Source organism: Rutidosis leptorrhynchoides, chromosome 2 (genome assembly GCF_046630445.1).
Source record: "Rutidosis leptorrhynchoides isolate AG116_Rl617_1_P2 chromosome 2, CSIRO_AGI_Rlap_v1, whole genome shotgun sequence".
NCBI lineage: Eukaryota > Viridiplantae > Streptophyta > Magnoliopsida > Asterales > Asteraceae > Rutidosis > Rutidosis leptorrhynchoides.
This window is the reverse complement of record NC_092334.1, coordinates 143,907,656-143,927,375: the sequence shown is the minus strand read 5'-3', so window position 1 is coordinate 143,927,375 and position 19,720 is coordinate 143,907,656. Positions and strand designations below refer to the sequence as shown.

At 32.6% G+C, this 19,720-nt stretch overlaps 1 pseudogene; it reads left to right on the top strand.

Moving 5' to 3' along the window:
- LOC139888323 (G-type lectin S-receptor-like serine/threonine-protein kinase At1g11410) overlaps positions 1-13,049 on the top strand; it is a 30,054-nt pseudogene extending 17,005 nt beyond the window's left edge.
- Positions 13,050-19,720: the final 6,671 nt, after the last annotated feature.

Below are 19,720 nucleotides of genomic sequence, written 5' to 3'. Positions count from 1 at the left end.
ACTCGTCTATTGAGAATATTGGGTTGGAAGGTTGTGGAATGGTGAATTTCGGGATCAAAGTAAATTCTTCTTCATTAATGGTACTTATTGGTCTCACCATTTTGGTCTCGGGGGTAAAATTTTCAACTTTATCGTTTTCCCAAGAGTACCAATTTGTCGCCCTTACTTCTTCTTCATCCATAGAGGCTAATGTGTCGATATGTTGTGAAATTGGTAAAACTGAATAAAAAGTATCATCGGGATAGTTGGTGATATCGGAGCTCTCGAATTCATCAAAATTCGATGATATGAGATTTTCTTGCACAATACTCCTCAGATCAACAGGTGTGTAGTCTGATAGAGTTTCAGCTTGCCGGTTTACAAACTCTCTCATTTGTTCATTTTGAGCATTGAGTTCTTCGAGTTTGATTTTCATATTGTCTAATAAATTTTCAGACACGTAATTTTCCTCGTCTACTGGTTGTTGAGTTTGGAAAAATTCTTGGGAATAATCCCAATTTGAATTGTATTCTTCATAATCATTCCATTCAGGTTCCGTGGGTGCGTAATTTTCCATAGGAACGTAATAATAACATTCCCATGTTGAGTGATAATCTCCACAGATTTCACAATCAGTTATTGTTTCGTCATTCGTGATCCAAGATTGACCGAACGAATTGTCATCAACACTCGGTTGAGAGTATTGATTTCGTATGTCGTAAAGAGTTTCCAAAATATCTTCGAGATTTTTCATACTACACTTATTACCAAATTTTAATTATCCTATTAGTTATAAATAAAAATTATATAAGTTATCAAATTAATAGACTTTTCTGATTTTGCCCACGTTTCGAATAGCCAATAGATGCAGCAGGTAGCCAGGACCCTTTAATTCGGAAGCCCATAACTCGCCACTAACAAATCCAACTATTACTACGAACCAGAAAATTTGGATGTCTATCAATTTAACCGCTTAAAATAATTTTTTTGTTTGGAATTATTAGAGAAGAAGTAGAGAAAATTTCTAAGTCCTAAAAACTAGCTTGTCGAGAAATAAGAAAGAAAAAGATTGCGCGTCGAAAAATGTCGAAAAATAAAAGGTTGAAAAATAAAAAGAAAGTAGCGCGTCGTAACTTAAAAGGTACTAAAATTTATAAACAGTGTCGCAAAATTCTAAAGCACCTAAATCTTAATCTAAAGAAAAAGCACTTAAGGGATTTTACGGCAAAGCCTAAAAATCTAGAAATAAAAATAAGCTACGGCAAAAACTATGTCTTAAAACTAAATACGAGCGAAAAATACAAATATTACGCTAAAAATAAATAAAAATAAACAAAAAATAAAAATAAACTTAAAGTTGATAAAATTATTTATTTTTATAAAAATATTATTTTTATATATTTTTATTTATAAAAGTATTAATTTATATATATATTAATAAAACTAATAATAACTTAAAATAAAAATTAATTAAAAACTAAATTAAATAATATTATATTTATAACCTAATTAGGGTAAAAAAATAAATAAATAATAATTACTCCGTAATAAATGCTTTTTAGGGTTTCTGGTCAGCCGGTCAGGGCGGCTCCGCGAGTCGTGGTTCCTCGTACCAGCAAACTCCGCGAGTCGCGGTGTTTGAAAAACAATTTTTTTTTAATTTTATATTGTTTTTCTAAAATGATATATAAATATATTTATACAAAAATAAATTAAAAATATAGCGTTTCGCCGAGTTCCCCGGCAGCGGCGCCAAAAATACTTGATGTCGTGCGAGGTGTACGTGAAATACTATATATTTTTGATACGAAAAGCGATACAAATTACACAAGTTTTAATTATTTATAGATGAGATATACCTAAACCATGCTACAACACTATATGCAGTGTACCTAATCGTAGAGTAGTATAGTTTTTAGTAAGTCCGGTTCGTTCCACAGGGAGACGACTTATTTTACACTATATTTTAAACAATTATATTTGTACAAAATATATATTTTTATATATAATAATAATATAAAAGGGGGTTTACCGTTTAATAACTGGTTTGTCGATTTTATATTTTAAGTCACAATTAAAACCTAATGAAAAATATAAATGACGATAATTTAAGTGCGATAATTAAAAGTGCAATAAATAAAATGATAGTAAATAAAAATGCGATAATTAAAAGTGCAATTAAATATGAAATAAAGGAATTATGCTTATTTAAACTTCCGTAATCATGATATTTGACGTGTTGATTTTAGTTTGTTCCCATGGGTTAATTATCCTTTGTCCTGGATTATTTAATATGTCCGTCTGGTTTTTGTCCATAACAGTCCATCAGTCATAAATATAAAATGCGAGTGTCCTCGTCAAATTATCCTTATACCTGAAGTCAAATATTCCAACTAATTGGGGACTTAAACTGTAACAAGGTCTTAATACTTTGTTTAATAATTACACCAGGATATCGACTGCGTGTAACCCAAGGTTTTAATACTTTGTTATCAATTATGCCAAGTGTCCTTGTACATAATTTCACCCCTGTTTTAATAATTCCATAGACTATTAATCCATTCCCGTGTCCGGTTAAATGAACGATTATTCGTACATATAAATATCCCGCCCATCGTGTCCGATCGAGTGTATATGGTTATTTATAGGTACGTTCAATTGTAAATCTTTATATTAAAATGAACAAACTATCATTTAGTTAAACAAATATAAAGCCCATTAATAGCCCATAGTCTAATTTCCACAAGTGTCGTTCTTTTGTCCAAACCCCAATTATGGTACAAAGCCCAATTACCCAATTTTAATATTTTTAGCCCAACATCATGATTACTTCGTCTTAAATAAGCATAATAATAACTTAAGTACGAGATATTAATTTAAAAAGGAGAACATAGCTTACATTGATTATTTATCGCGTAGTATTACACGGACAGAGCTCCAACATTAAAACCCGTAAAATAACCTTTATATTAACCCAAACTAATCTAATATAAAACTACCCTATACTATATATATATATATATATATATATATATATATATATATATATATATATATATATATATATATATATATATTATATATATATTTATTTATTATATCTTACAGAGTATTATTATTATTGTGTTTTTTGTGTGTTTAAAACTCGGCAGAAAACGTTGATATTTATAGGACATTTATGAAATTTCAAACTCCGCGAGTTGCGGCACTTTTACCCTTCAAACTTCGCGAGTTGCGGTACATGATTTTGGATCTTTACTTGTCGACGTTATTAAATAATAATATAATATATAAATAATTTTAAGAATTATTTAAATATTATATTTTATTTATGTGCATAGTTGACTTGTAATTTTTGCACCGTTGCGTCACGCGTTGAGAGTAGACTCATGTCCCGGTTCCGGATTTTCAAACGTCCTTTCGTATAATTTAATATCTTGTACTTTGTGTTCCGCAACTTGTACTTTTGTCATTTTTAGACGTTTCTTATCAATAAATTGAACCACTTGGATTGTATCTTGTACATTTGAGCTTTTTGGACGTTTGCATCTTCAAATCGCCGTTTTCGCCTTTTGTCTTAGCACTTATTTAATATAAACGATTACAACTTAAAATAGGACAATTACAACTAAATAATTTACATATTGGGAGGATATTGCTACAAAATATATGTTCATTTGGAGCACTATCAGTCTCCTTCTTTAAATTCTTTTGAACTTCTGATTCTTTTATCATGCCATTTCTTCGTTCTTTCCTTATAGATTAACGAATTTTCGTATGCTTCATGTCTCAATTCTTCTAATTCGTTTAGTTGACTTAAACGTAGACGTCCGACTTCATGTAGATCAAGATTACATGTCTTCAAAGCCCAAAATGATTTGTGTTCAATTTCTACTGGAAGATGACATGCTTTTTCGTAAACGAGTCTAAAAAGTGTGGTTCCAATTGGAGTTTTGTAGGCTGTTCTAAAAGCTCAGAGTGCATCCTCCAATTTCATGGACCATTCCTTCGGATTTGATCCTACGGTTTTCTCTAGAATACGTTTTAAAGCTCGGTTGGTATTTTCAACTTGTCCACTTGTCTGTGGATGATAAGCAGTGGAGATTTTATGAGTTACTCCATATCTTTTGAGAACTTTCTCAAGTTGATTATTACAGAAATGAGTACCCCGATCACTTATTAAAGCTTTCGGTGTTCCAAACCTTGCAAAAAGACATTTTAAAAAGTTGACTACAACTCGTGCATCGTTAGTTGGGAGAGCTTGTACTTCCGCCCATTTAGATACATAATCAATGGCAACGAGAATGTAGAGATTATTATGAGATTTTGGAAATGGACCCATAAAGTCAATACCCCAAATGTCAAATATTTCACATACTTGAATGACATTTTGTGGCATTTCATCACGTTGACTTATTTGTCCAGCCCTTTGACAAGCATCACAGGATTTGCAAAGAAGGTGTGCGTCTTTGAAAATTGTAGGCCAATACAATCCAGCATCGTAAACTTTTCTTGCTGTAAGTTGAGGCCCATAATGCCCTCCTGTTGGTCCTGTGTGACAATGGTTTAAGATTTGACTAGCTTCATCTCCGAATACACATCGGCGTATTATTCCATCGGGACAACTTTTAAACAAATGTGGATCTTCCCAGAAATAGTGTTTTATATCACTAAAGAATTTCTTTCATTTTTGGTACGACAATCCTTTTTCAAGAAATCCACATACTAAGTAGTTTGCATAATATGCAAACCATGAAATTTGATTATAATCTATCTTCAATAGATATTCATCAGGAAAGTTGTCTTGTATGGCCATTCATTTAGAACTTCTAATTCGGGTTTTTCAAGACGAGAAAGATGATCAGCGGCGAGATTTTCTGCTCCCTTTTTATCTCGGATTTCAATATCAAACTCTTGTAAGAGTAAGATTCAACGGATTAATCTTGGTTTGGCATCTTGTTTTGAAAATAGGTATCTAAGAGCAGAATGGTCGGTATAGACCACCGTTTTTGCTAGAACGAGATATGAGCGAAATTTGTCAAAAGCAAAGGCAATAGCAAGGAGTTCTTTTTCAGTAGTTGTATAATTCGTTTGTGCTCCTTGTAACGTCCTACTAGCATAATAAATAGGTTGAAATCGTTTTTCAATCCTTTGTCCTAAAACGGCTCCCATTGCAAAATCACTTGCATCGCACATAAGTTCAAACGGTAGATTCCAATTTGGTGTTATCATGATCGGCGCATTAGTGAGTTTCTCTTTAAGAATATTAAAAGATTTGATGCATTCATCTGAAAAGATGAATGGAGCATTCTTTTCTAGGAGTTTATTCATAGGAGTGGCAATTTTAGAAAAATCTTTTATGAAACGTCGGTAAAAACCGGCATGCCCTAGAAAACTCCTAACTCCTCTAACATTGGTGGGATGTGGAAGTTTAGCAATTACATCTACTTTAGTTCTATCCACTTCAATTCCTTCCTTTGAAATTTTATGACCAAGAACGATGCCTTCTTTAACCATGAAATGGCATTTCTCCCAATTAAGTACTAGATTTGATTGTTCGCATCTAATAAGCATTCGTTCAAGATTAACTAAACATGATTCAAAAGTATCACCGAAGACTGAAAAGTCATCCATGAAAACTTCCATGCATTCTTCTATCATATCGTGAAAGATCACCATCATGCACCTTTGAAAGGTTGCAGGGGCGTTGCAAAGTCCAAATGGCATGCGTTTGTAAGCAAAAGTACCATAAGGGCACGTGAATGTGGTTTTCTCTTGGTCCTCGGGTGCTATTGGAATTTGAAAATATCCGGAAAAACCATCAAGAAAACAATAGTAACTATTTCCGGCTAATTTTTCCAACATTTGATCAATGAAAGGTAAGGGAAAGTGATCTTTTCTGGTGGCGTCATTTAATTTTCTATAATCAATACAAACACGCCATCCTGTTACCGTCCTAGTAGGAATAAGCTCATTTTTCACATTTGTGATGACAGTCATGCCACCCTTCTTAGGCACGCAATGAACTGGGCTTACTCATGGACTATCAGAATTTGGATAAATTAAACCTGCATCAAGCAGTTTAATAATTTCTTTCTTAACAACATCTTGCATATTAGGATTTAGTCTTCGTTGGCGTTGCACATATGTTTTATGACCTTCTTCCATAAGGATTTTATGTGTGCAATACGAAGGACTTATTCCTTTAATATCATGAATCTTCCATGCAATAGCTAGTTTATGAGCTTTCAACACAGAAATGAGTTGAGATTTTTCATTTTCAGAAAGAGAAGACGACATTATTACAGGTAATTCAGATTCACCATGTAAATAAGCATATTCCAAATGGTTTGGAAGTGGCTTTAACTCTAATGTCGGTGGTTCTTCTATCGATGATTTATATCGATATCTGTCTTCTTCTTTTAGCATTTGAATTTCTTCTGTTGTTGGTTCATATCCATTAGCCATAAGTGTAGCTAACATTTCAGTTTCATCAATTGGTTCAGTTCCTTCTCCTAAAGAACATTCTCCTGTTCCTTGTAATTCTGGAAATTCTTCTAACAATTCTGCATGTGAATCTATAGTTTGAATATAATAACATGTATCATCTGCAGATTGCGGTTGTTGCATGGCTCTATCAACTGAAAAGGTAACACTCTCGTCCTCTATACTTAGGGTCAGTTTCTTACCAAACACGTCTATTATTGCTTTAGCCGTGTTTAAGGATGGTCTTCCTAATATGAGAGGAACTCGAGAATCTTCTTCCATGTCCAGAATAACAAAATCTACTGGAAATACTAAAGTACCAACTTTAACTAGCATGTTCTCCATTATCCCTCTAGGATATTTTACTGATCGATCGGCTAGTTGTATGCTTATTCGTGTTGGTTTCAATTCTCCAAGATCTAGTTTAGCATATAATGAATACGGCATTAAATTTATACTAGCACCTAAGTGTGCCAATGCTTCTATTGAACTAAGACTACCCAGAAAACATGGAATTGTGAAACTTCCTGGATTTGAAAGTTTTTCTGGTATCTTATTCAACAGCACTGCAGAACAATTTGCATTAATAGTAACAGCAGAGAGTTCTTCCATTTTCTTTCTATTTGTGATTAGATCTTTCAAGAATTTATCATATCTAGGCATTCCTGAAATCACATCAATGAAAGGAAGATTGACATTTATTTGTTTAAACATATTCAAGAATTTAGATTGCTCGGCTTCAAGTCTCTCTTTTCTCATTTTACTTGGGTAAGGAAGTGGTGGTTGGTATGGTTTAACATAAGGTTTAGCCTTAACTGTGTTATCTTCATTAACCTTTTCAACTACCGGTTGTTTTTCCTTATCTTGTTCAGATTGTGGTTCTTGTGGAGTAGGAATAGCTTCATCAGAAATTACAGGTATTTCAGGTGGTTTAAGTGTAATACCACTTCTTGTGGTAATGGCTTTAGCTGTTTCATTTCGGGGGTTAGCATTTATATCACTAGGTAGACTTCCCGGTTTTCTTTCACCTATTAACCTTGCTAGGTTACTTACTTCTTGTTCCAGATTTTGAATAGAAGCTTGTTGATTTCTAAATGCTTAAGCATTTTGTTCATTGGTTTGTTTCTGAGATGTGAAAAACTGCGTTTGAGATTCAACTAGCTTCGACATCATGTCTTCTAAATTTGGCTTTTTATCATCGGTTTGTGGTGGTATATTTTGAAAATTAGGTCTTTGCTGGTTGTATGTATTATTGGATACTTGTTGATTACTTGAACCTTGTTGGTTGTTGTATGGAACATTTCGGTTATAGTTCTGGTTTTGATTGTAGATTGGTCTTGGCGGTTGATAATTATTCTGATAATTATTTCCAGGCCTTTGGTTTATGTATGAAATATTCTCTCTTTGTTCCATTGTTAGTTCAATACTGAGACAATCTTTTGTCAAATGTGGTCCTCCACACTGCTCACAACTAATTCGTATTGAGTGAATATCTTTAGTCATCTTTTCCTTTCGTCTCTCGACAGCATCTATTTTTGCAGAAATGGAATCTAAATCATGGCTAGAATCGGCTCTAGCTGCTTTAGATGATCTAACGATATCTTTTTCTTGGTGCCACTCATGTGAGTTGGAAGCAGTGTTATCAATAATTTTATAAGCGTCAGTTGCTGTTTTATTCATAATGGAACCACCAGCTGCTATATCGATGTCTTTTCTTGTAGTGATGTCGCATCCTTGGTAGAATATTTGTACTATTTGACAGGTGTCTAAACCATGTTGCGGACATCCTCTTAATAACTTTCCAAATCTTGTCCACGCCTCATATAGAGTTTCATTTGGCTTTTGTGTGAACGTAACAATTTCTCCTTGAAGTCTCACGGCTTTAGATGCCGGAAAGAATTGTTTAAGAAATTTTTCAACTAAAACGTCCCATGTATCAATGGCCCCTTCTGGTAACGATTCTAACCAATCTTTGGCTTCTCCCTTTAAAGTCCAGGGAAATAACATGAGATATATCTGTTCATCCGCCACTTTTCGGATTTTAAATAGTGTACAGATCCTATTAAAGGTACGAAGATGTTCATTTGGATATTCCTTCGGCGCACCACTAAATTGGCATTGATTAGTTACCATGTGTAGAATTTGTCCTTTGATTTCATAATCTGTCGCATTAATGTCTGGTTGAGTAATTGCGTGACCTTGGCCCGTGCATTTAGCTCGCATTCGGTCTTCCATACTTAGAGGTTCCAGATTTTCCATAATTGAATTTGTTGAATCTGAATCACTAGAGGATTCTGATTTAATGGTTGGTTCCTCAACAATCTCTGTTTGAATGATTGGTGGTTCCGGAGGAAAGATTAATGGTTCAGGATCTCTGAATTATCCCTGAATATTCTCCGGATTCTCAATTGTGAGGTCGGGTTCAAAAAATGGATTATCGGAAATTTGAATTGGAGTACTTGGTTGACTGGATGACGATTCTAAAGAAAAATAACGGCGACAATATTTGCTAGATGTCTTGATCGAGTTACAGGTGGTGAACGTACAAAAGGTGGTGAACGTTCTGCTTGGTGCATTCACTGAATATCCTATTAGTTTTTAAAAAGAAAGAAAAATTATATAAGTTATCCAATTAATAGACTTTTCTGATTTTGCCACGTTTTGAATAGCCAAAAGATGCAGCAGAGGGGCAGGATTCGTTTGGTCTCAATATAATTGAGTACTGTTTGGCTCCAATAACCCGGTCCACGTACAAATCCAACTATTACTACGAACCAGAAAATTTTGATGTCTATCAATTTAACCACTTAAAATAATTTTTCGTTTAAATTTAAAGAAATTTTAGATAAGAAATAGAAAAAATCTAAGTCCTAAAAACTAGAGCGTCGAGAAATAAGAAAGAAAAAGAGCGCGTCGAAAAACGTCGAAAAATAAAAGGTCGAATAATAATAAAAAGAACGTAGCGCGTCGATACCTAAAAAGGAACTAAAAACTAAGAATTAAAAGTTGCATCTAAAAATATTAAATCTTAAAAGGAATACTATATCCAAAATGGCAATAACTTAAAAAGTACTAAAAACGGCGTCGCAAAATTCTAAAGCACTTAAATCTTAGTCTAAAGAAAAAGCACTTAAGAGATTTTACGGCAAAGCCTAAAAATTTAGAAATAAAAATAACTATGGAAAAATACTAAGTTTAAAACTAAGTACGAGCGAAAAATACAAATATTACGCTAAAAACAAATAAAAAGATACAAAATATAAAAATAAACTTAAAGTTGTAAAAAGTACAATTTTATAAAAATATTATTTTTATATTATTTATTTTATAAAACTATTAATTTTATAATTTAATTAAACTAATTAAACTAACTAAAACAAATTAAAACTAAAAACTAAACTAAATAATTAAATAAATATAACCTAATTAGGGTTTTAATAATAATAATAATTAATACACTGTAATTAATGCTGAATTAGGGTTAACTGTGGCGTGTCAGACAGCTTCATGCGATCGCATGAAGTTTTGCCTTCGGGCTCATGCGATCGCATGAGCTAGGGTTTCGGGCCAGGTTACGGGCTGCTACAGTACCGGGCCTTGGGTAATTTTTATTATTTTTTTTCTGTTTTCTGATTTATATATATATATAATATATTTATATAAATTAAATAAAACTTATATTTTTATAAAATAAAAATAAAGAAACTTTATAGTTTTATATATATATTTAACAAACTATTAAAAATATTTATATTTTTGTTTTTCTTTTTATATTTTCGTATATTTAAAACGTATTTTTACAAAAGCGTATTTTTATAAAAGGAAACTAAAAATTAATAAAAATCTTTTTTTATAGCGTTGCTCTTCCGGCGTTTAAGCAAGAATTTCCCCGGCAGCGGCGCCAAAAATACTTGATGTGTGCGAGGTGTACTAGGAAATAGTATTATTTTAACAACGAAATAATATTAAATACGATACAATTTTACACAAGATATTTATTTATTTATAGAATGGATATACCTAAACCTTGCTACAACACTTATAGGCAGTGTACCTAATCGTACAGTAGTGTAGTTTTTAGTAAGTCCGGTTCGTTCCACAGGGAAAATTAAACAAGCTTAACGCTATATTTTTAAAACTATATTTGTAAAAATACAAAAATAAATATAAGTAATATTATTATTATAAAAGGGGGGGTTTTTACCGTTTAATGACCGGTTTGTCGATTTTAAAACTTTAGTCGCAGTTAAAACCTAATGTAAAATATTAAATAAATAAAAGACTTAATTTAAAGAGTAAAGTAAATAACGATAATGAAATTGCGATAAATAAAAATGCGATAAATAAAAAGTACGACAATTAAAGAGTATGATAATTAAAATTGCAATTAAATACAATGACAATAAATAAAAGTGCGATAATTAAAAGTGCAATTAAATATAAAATAAAGGAAATTAAATATGAAATAAAGGAATTATGCTTATTTAAACTTCCGTAATCATGATGTTTGACGTGTTGTTTTTAGTTTATTCCCATGGATTAATTGTCCTTTGTCCTGGATTATTCGATATGTCCATACAGATTTGTCCATAATAGTCCATCAGTCATAAATATAGAGTGCGAAAGTCTTCGTCAAATTATTCTTATTCTCGAAGTCAAATATTTCAACTAATTCGGGATTCGAATTGTAACAAGGTCTTAATACTTTGTTTAATGAATACACCAGGTTATCGACTGCGTGTAAACCAAGGTTTTACTACTTTGTTAACAATTACACCAATTACCCTTGAATGTAATCCACCCTTGTTTCAACAAGTCTATTAACTATTAATCCAGTTTCGTGTCCGGTAAAATGAACAATTATTGGTATTTATAGATATCCCGCCCACCGTACCCAGTCAAGCATACGTGGTTATATATAAATACGTCAAATTATAAGTCTATATATTAAATTAACGAGATATCGTTTAGTTAATATAAAGCCCATTAATAGCCCATAGTCTAATTTCCACAAGTGTCGTTCTTTTGTCCAAACCCCAATTATGGTACAAAGCCCAATTACCCAATTTTAAATATTTTAGCCCAACATCATGATTACTTCATTTTAAATAAGCATAATAATAACTTAGCTACGAGACATTAATTTAAAAATAACATTAACCATAACTTACAGTGATTAAAAATAGCGTTGCGTTACACGGACAGAATTTCGACTTACACCCTTACAACATTCGCTATCATATCCTTATTATTAGAATTTAAAATTAAAATTAAAATATAATATATATATATATATATATTATATATAAATATATATATATATATATATATATATATATATATATATATATATATATATATATATATATCTTTACGTATGAATGAGAAGAGAAAAAGATGATGTATATTGAACCAAAACACGCGAATTTATAGCAATGTGGGGTGTCACCTACTGCCATGCTATCGCATGGCTTTTTGCCTTCCAGGCCATGCGATCGCATGGCCCCTTTTTCCAGCTCACAAGACTTTGTTTCTTTGCTTGCCGACGGTTTATAATAATATATATAATATATAAATAATTTTAAGAATTATTTAAATATTATATTATATTCGTGTGCATAGTTGACTTGTAATTTTTAGTTCGTTGCGTCAAGCGTTGAGAGTTGACTTTGTTCCCGGTTCCGGATTTTCGAACGTCCTTGCGTATAATTTAATATCTTGTACTTTACGTTTTGCGTCTTGTACTCTTGTAATTTTGAGACGTTTCTTATCAATAATTGGAACCACTTTGATTGTATTTTGTACTTTTGAGCTTTTTGGTCGTTTGCGTCTTCAATTTGTCGAATCTGTCTTTTGTCTTCACCATTTATTATTTAAATGAATATCACTTGTAAATAGAACAATTGCAACTAAAAGCTTGTCTTTCTTGAGGGATAATGCTATGAAATATATGTTCGTTTTTAGCATTATCAGTATGCAATGGAAGGGACATTCTCCATCAAGTCCGATATCTTCAGCTTCGGAGTATTGATCCTAGAAATCGTCAGTGGAAGAAAAAATAGTAGTTTCGTTTATCTTGACCGTTCATTCAATCTGATTGGCTATGTAAGTCTACTCGCTATCCATATAAAACGTCTGCAACATCAAATATGCATATATTATAATAATTTCATACAGTAGACTGGAAGTACCTTACTTTCAATGAATCCAAACTGCTTATGGTATATATGGAAATGTTATTGAAGAAAAAGTTATATTTCTTAATGATTTAGGCATGGGAGCTATGACAACGAGGAGATACATTGGAGTTGAAGGATCCAACAATCGAAGATACATTTGTTGTGAAACAATAGTTTTTCTGGATTGTTCATATCGCTCTTTTGTGTGTCCAAGAAAGTGCAACAGATAGACCAACGGCATCAGATATGATCTCCATGCTTTTCAATGACACCATCTCGCTACCCGCGCCAAATAGACCAGCATTCGTCATTGGCAGAGTTTAGTCAAAGTCAACCATGGACGAAAGCAAAGAGACAGATGGTTCAATGAACAATATGACAATAACTGTTATGAATGGTAGATAAGGTATGATCATAGGGGAAAAGATTATTCACATATAATTCATTGTTAGGACTTGGGATTAATACTTTTGTTTTCTGGTACTATTCCATCAATGTTGTAGGACATCCAAAATTCCATCTGTACCTTATTGTTTCACTTTTATTTCTTTGGGAAAATTGTTTGAAAATGTATTGAACTCTCACCAAATTCCGATTGTATGCAGCAAACTTTCATATTTTTTATTGTATGCATTCAACTATTATTATTGTTCTATTGTACGCATTTAACCTGTGATATCAGGTAACCTTCCAGGTCACCTCAATTTCATTTCTAGACAAAATTACATCATTGATCCCTCATGTTTAATTTTAACGTCATTGGTCGACAAAAATTTTCATCCACACATCATCATAGATTCATCGTCTTCATCTTCACATTTTTTTTTCTTCTCTAACAGCAACATACAGGAAATTAAATACAAACACAAAATAGCTAGCTACCATGAAATAATACAAATTGTAGATATTAATTCCAATATATCCTTATAAAATTAAATCACACTAACATTAAAACATCTCGTGATGTATAATTTACTCACAAATCACACTACCATAAATTCAACATCTCGTGATGTATAATTACTTATATAATAATTACTTGCAATAAGCATTACAGCTACAAAATTACAATTACCATGATGGGGTCTCCGGCATTACTCGAACCAGCTAGCTACCAGTTTATATATAATTATTGATTAATAGTTGTTGAACACATCAGTGACTGTACCAGAGACTTCGCCGAAGGGAGAAAATAAAAAAGGGTTTCTTGTTTGCAAGTTCATGACCTGTAAATGGCTCTTCACATGAGTTAGTGTAAGATCTATAACATCAATTAACTCCAAAACTGACTTTGGTGTTGCCCCTAAACAATTTGTTTAATAATGTAAACTAAACCCATCTCATAAGTGCAAAAAAAGAGTTTTTGAATTTTTTTTTTGGGATTTTCTATGTAATTTCATGGCCTTCAAGAAGTTCAACGGCGTGAACGAAGCGTGAGTGAAGGGTGCTAGTTCATCGCAAGTGCTCTTTATACTTCGGTTAGTCGCCGGAATTGAAGGAGAGATCTGAGATTAAACCCAAGAACAAGAACATGGTTGTGGATTCACAATTTCTTGTGTGATTTTGTTCTTCATAAGAGGAAGAGCATATTTGGAATGAAGAATACAAATGGTGGGGGTCTGCTAATCTGGGTAAGTGATAATATTTGCAAATCACAAGGATGACGTGGAATGACCACTTTGTTATGATGTTGAAGTTTAGGGACCGAATAGAAAAATAATGTAAATCACAAGGACTACTTTAGTAATTATTTATACATATTAACCGGAAACCTGCTATAGAAGTTACTTAATGCGTACAATAGTACAGTTTAGAAAGTTGAATGCATACAATAGGAGATCTGAAAATTGGATACAAACAATAGGAATTTGGTGAAAGTTCAATACATTTTCAAACAATTTTTCCTATTTCTTTTTGACAAAACTTGAAGACTAGTCCTTATGATTTGTCAAAAACATCCAGTTTCATCCTTAAGTTTTTCTTTAATCATGGATAGTCATGTGGTTTGCACTTCAATCTATCTAGGGTTGTCTCTGTCTTTAACGGGTGTTAATTTTTTTCGTTAGTTTTAATAATGTGCCATGCATTTGAGGGTATTTTTGTCATTTAACATTTCTTTTCTCTTTAACGGGCGAGTTGAGCTGAAAGGATATTAAGGGATGACTTTTTAAACCATAAAACCATTACAGAGATGGACACTCAAACGATAGTTGGAATTAGTACACAATTACATTTCTCGAAACTTCATTATTAGCTATCATTTACGTTTATACTCCCTCCGTCCCATTACAAGTGTCCACTTACTTTTTGCACACAGTTTTAGAAAATTCCACTAACTTCATTCTCCACCAATCAGAAATCTTCTCTCTCCAGAATAACCTCTTCTGATTGGTTAAAACACAAAGTGGACACTTGATATGGGACGTCCCAAAATAGAAATGTGGACACTTTAAGTGGGGCGGAGGTAGTATCATTCAACTATTTACAGTTTTAAATGAAGTGTTAAAACAAAATTGTAAATATATGTATATAACTTCATAAATGTGAATACAGAATGTCACAAATGTGATGTTTGATTAAGAAATGTGAACACATATAAGGTTTCATAGAAAATGTAAAAAAGGGTCTAAAGCCGACCTGAGCCAACTCATTTAAGCTGACCCATTCAACCTGTCTAAAAACCTGACCCGTTTGGACCTCAACTCGTTTTGACCCAAACCCAACCCATTACAACCCTAAAAACTATGTTACGGCAATAGTACTTTTTTGTATATAGAGTATGAAGGTTGTATGAATTAGAAACATATTGTGGGTTACATTTGAATTTTTTAATACTCCGTATCATTTTGATTTTGACCCGTTATATTTACTGTGTATGCTACATGTTGTTTAGCTTAAATTTTCTCTAGGGACTAACTGAAATGTCCCATTCATATCGATTATAAACGTTTCATATTAATTGGTTTCGTTGCGAGGTTTTGACCTCTATATGAGACGTTTTTCAAAGAATGCATTCGATTTTAAAACAAACCATAACCTTTATTTTATCGTTAAAGGTTTAAAAAGCATTACGTAGATTATCAAGAAATGATAATCTAAAATATAACGTTTACACACGACCAGTATATAATGGTTTACAATAATATTACACAACAAATTGTCTTCGAATGCAGTTTTTAAACAATATATTACAAGCATGCTGACTCCAAATCTTTTCTTTAAATTAGCATGCAACAGCGGAAGCTCTTAATAATCACCTGAGAATAAACATGCTTGAAACGTCAACAAAAAATGTTGGTGAGTTATAGGTTTAACCTATATATTTATCAAATTGTAACAATAGGCCACAAGATTTCATTTCTCATAAACAACCATCTGTATAAAAATCATTCATATGTTTGAAAACCTGGTAACCGACATTAACAAAATGCATTAGAATATCCCCAAAACAGAACCACTAGTCTGTAGAGAAAAATCGAAGTACTAAAGTAGTTCAAAATCTTTGACTGGGGCGTGTCAAAGCCTGTAGATCTACCTTTAGGATTCGCGTCAATTAGTGGCAATTATAATAAACACTGATTCTTAGGTTACCAAGTTCAACAAGGGTGATATCCGGTATAGCAATTCAACATAGAATGTAGTTTCAATTACTTGTGCCTATTTTGTAAAATATTTATAAAACTGCATGTATTCTCATCCCAAAAAGATATTAGATAATAAAAGTGGGGACTATAACTCACTTTCACAGATTTTTACTTCGTTGGAAAATAACACTTGGCCACTGGTCGATTCACAAACCTATAACAAATATATACATATATATCAAAGTATGATCGAAATATATTCACAACATTTTTTATTACGTGTTGATGATTTAAGTTGTTAAATTAGCAGTCCAACGTTAGTAGTCCACAATTAGTAGTACATAAATAAATTAATATATATCTCGAATCAATCCACGACCCATTGTATACAAGTCTTAGACTCGATCACAACTCAAGGTATATATATTATTTTAGAATCAACCTCGACCCTTTATATGCTAACTCGAGCATTACCGCATATAGAGTGACTTACGGTTATTCCAAATAATATATATATATGACGTCGATATGATATGGCAAAACATTGTATACGTGTCTATGGTCTATCAAGATTATATAATATATGTTAGATTATATGTATAATACAATATAAGTTAGTTAAGTTATGGTTAGTATAGATTTGTTATAAAATTTACGTAGCTAAAACCAGTAATTTTAACCAATTTTGTTTTACCCATAATTTCTTCGTTTCAAATCCGTTTTGAGTGAATCAAGTTGCTATGGTTTCATAACGAACTAAAATTTATGAAACTAAACAGAAAAAGTATAAGTTTATAGTCAGAAATACAGGTTACAAGTTGTTTTTGAAAGAGGTTCCGTCGAAAGAACGATATCTTGATGACCATTTTGAAAAACATACTTCAACTTTGTGTTTAACCATGATTTTTGGATATAATATCATGTTCATATGAAATATCATTTTCCCGGAAGAATAACTTTTAAATTAAAGTTTGTCATAGTTTTTAATTATCCAACCCAAAACAGCCCCCGGTTTTACTACGACGCCGTATGTCCGGTTTTACGGTGTTCATCGTGTTTTCAGGTTTTAAATCATTAAGTTAGCATATCATATAGATATAGAACATGTGTTTATTTGATTTTAAAAGTTAAGTTAGAAGGATTAACTTTGTTTGCGAACAAGTTTAGAATTAACTAAACTATGTTCTAGTGATTACAAGTTATAATCTTCGAATAAGATAGTTATATATAAATGAATCGGATGATGTTATGAACATCATTACTACCTCAAGTATAGTAGGTAAAACTATTGAAAATGACAAGAAATGATCTAGAGCTTCAAAGGATCTTGGATGGCTTGAAAGTTCTTGAAGTGAAATCATGACATAAAAACAAGTTCAAGTAAGATTACTACTTGAATTAAGATAGTTATAGTTATAGAAATTGAATCAAAGTTTGAATATGAATATTACCTTGAATTAGAAAGATAACCTGCTGTAAATAACAGAGTTTTCTTGATCTTAGATGATTACTTGGAATGGTTTTGAAAGCTTGGAAGTAATCTTGTAAACTTGGAAGTGTTTTTGAAGTGTTCTTGAGTAGTTGTTTTGTATGGTGATCAAAGGTTGGATTTATGAGCTAGATTGATGTAGTTTTTGATGAAGATGATGAAGAACACTTAGAACATCAAGATAGAACTTGAGAGAGTTGTGTTTGATGCATGAAAGTTGGAAAATGAATGTGTTTGTGTGTGTGCATGAAAACATGATTATGGCCTTGTCATATAGCCTCCATTAATTTGTTGTTTTGTTAGATATTTCATGCCAGTTGCCAAATGATGGTTCCCACATGTTTAGGTGACTCATTAAGACTACTAAGAGCTGATCATTAAAGTGTATATACCAATAGTAAATACATCTAGAAGTTGGGTATTGTACGAGTTCGAATACGGATGAATATGAGTAGAATTGTTGATGAAAATAAATGGGAATGTAAATGTAATCATTTTTGTTAAGTATGATTGTTTTGATATATGTCTTGAAGTCTTCCAAAATTGTATTAATACATCTTAATACACTACATGTGTGATGCCCCGTACAAAACCGTCGTGTACGAATCATCAATAACAGGATCATTACAAGGTCAAACACTATATGCGTTTTCAAAATACGTTTACATTCATGATGAAAGCTGACGTCATAATCAACGTCACTTGTTTTACAACCAAAAGTATGCTTCTATGACTAGAAGCAAAGATAATAGTATGTGACCCATAGGTCGTTACAAATCATAGTTTCAAAAGTAATAAAGTTTATGAATGCAATATAAACGTTCATGCGGTGACATCTCTAAAGCAGCGGGTGTCTACAACAAGACTAGTACACAGTGGAAGCAACCTTAAGCACATGAGAAAAACATGCTTAAAAACGTCAACACAAAGGTTGGTGAACTATAGTTTAAGTATAACAGTATGTAAGGTAGGCCACGAGATTTCAGTGCTACAAAGAGCGTTTCAAAACAGTATGATAAAGTATATATGTTTAACCGTGGGCACTTGGTAACTAACTTAACGTTTATACCCCCTAAAAGTACACTTGGCAAATGCGTATGTATACGAAGTATTAAACACTCGTTAAATGCTAGCACGACTAGCTCGAGTGGGGATGTCAAACCCTATGGATCCATATCTAAGATTCGCGTTCACCGGTTCAAAAACCAATGACTAAACGTTACCGAGCTAAAGGGAATGTTTATGCCATTGTATAACCCACACATATATAAGTTTAAGTACTCGTGCCTAGTATGTAAAACGTAAAATGCGCATGTATTCTCAGTTCCCAAAATAGTTAAAGTAAAAAGGGATGCTATAACTCACAGTGGTAAAGTAGTGGTAAAGTCGAGTCGGGAAGTAAGCAAGTACGTAGGTCCGGAAAGTCCTCAACCTAAGTCAAATAGTACTAAGTCAGTAAATCGTCCCAATAGGTTTAAATGTATGTAAATTAGGTCTTAAAGGTCATCATCATTCATCATTAAACAAAAGGTGTAAAGTAAGTTTCGTTCATGAAAGGAGTTTAAAACAAAGGCTGACTTTGATCAGTCGCCACGGCCTCTATACCTACTGAAATAAGGCGAGACCAGTGGCCATGGCTCTGTATATGAGTCCTTTAGTTGTGGTAAAAATTCCAGAAGCAAACTCATCTTCGTTTGACCGTGGCGACGGTCTAAGTGCGAGTAGGTCAGAATTTTCAGCACAACGTTAAAAGGACATAGTGACGATCGGAGGGCCATAAATCCTAAATCGTAACTCGGATTAAGATGAGTCTTAAATGAAAAGTTATCTCCACGAACAGAGCTAACTGAAAATCATCTTTACAGTAGCCCAGGTCGTACTGATCAGACCCAAAAACAGTAAAACAGTAGGTTCCGGTGGGTTTCTTGGTACTCGACGCTTATCACGGTTCTCATCCTTGATGCATATAGCTTCAAGTGTACAACTCGTTGATGTGTTTGCAT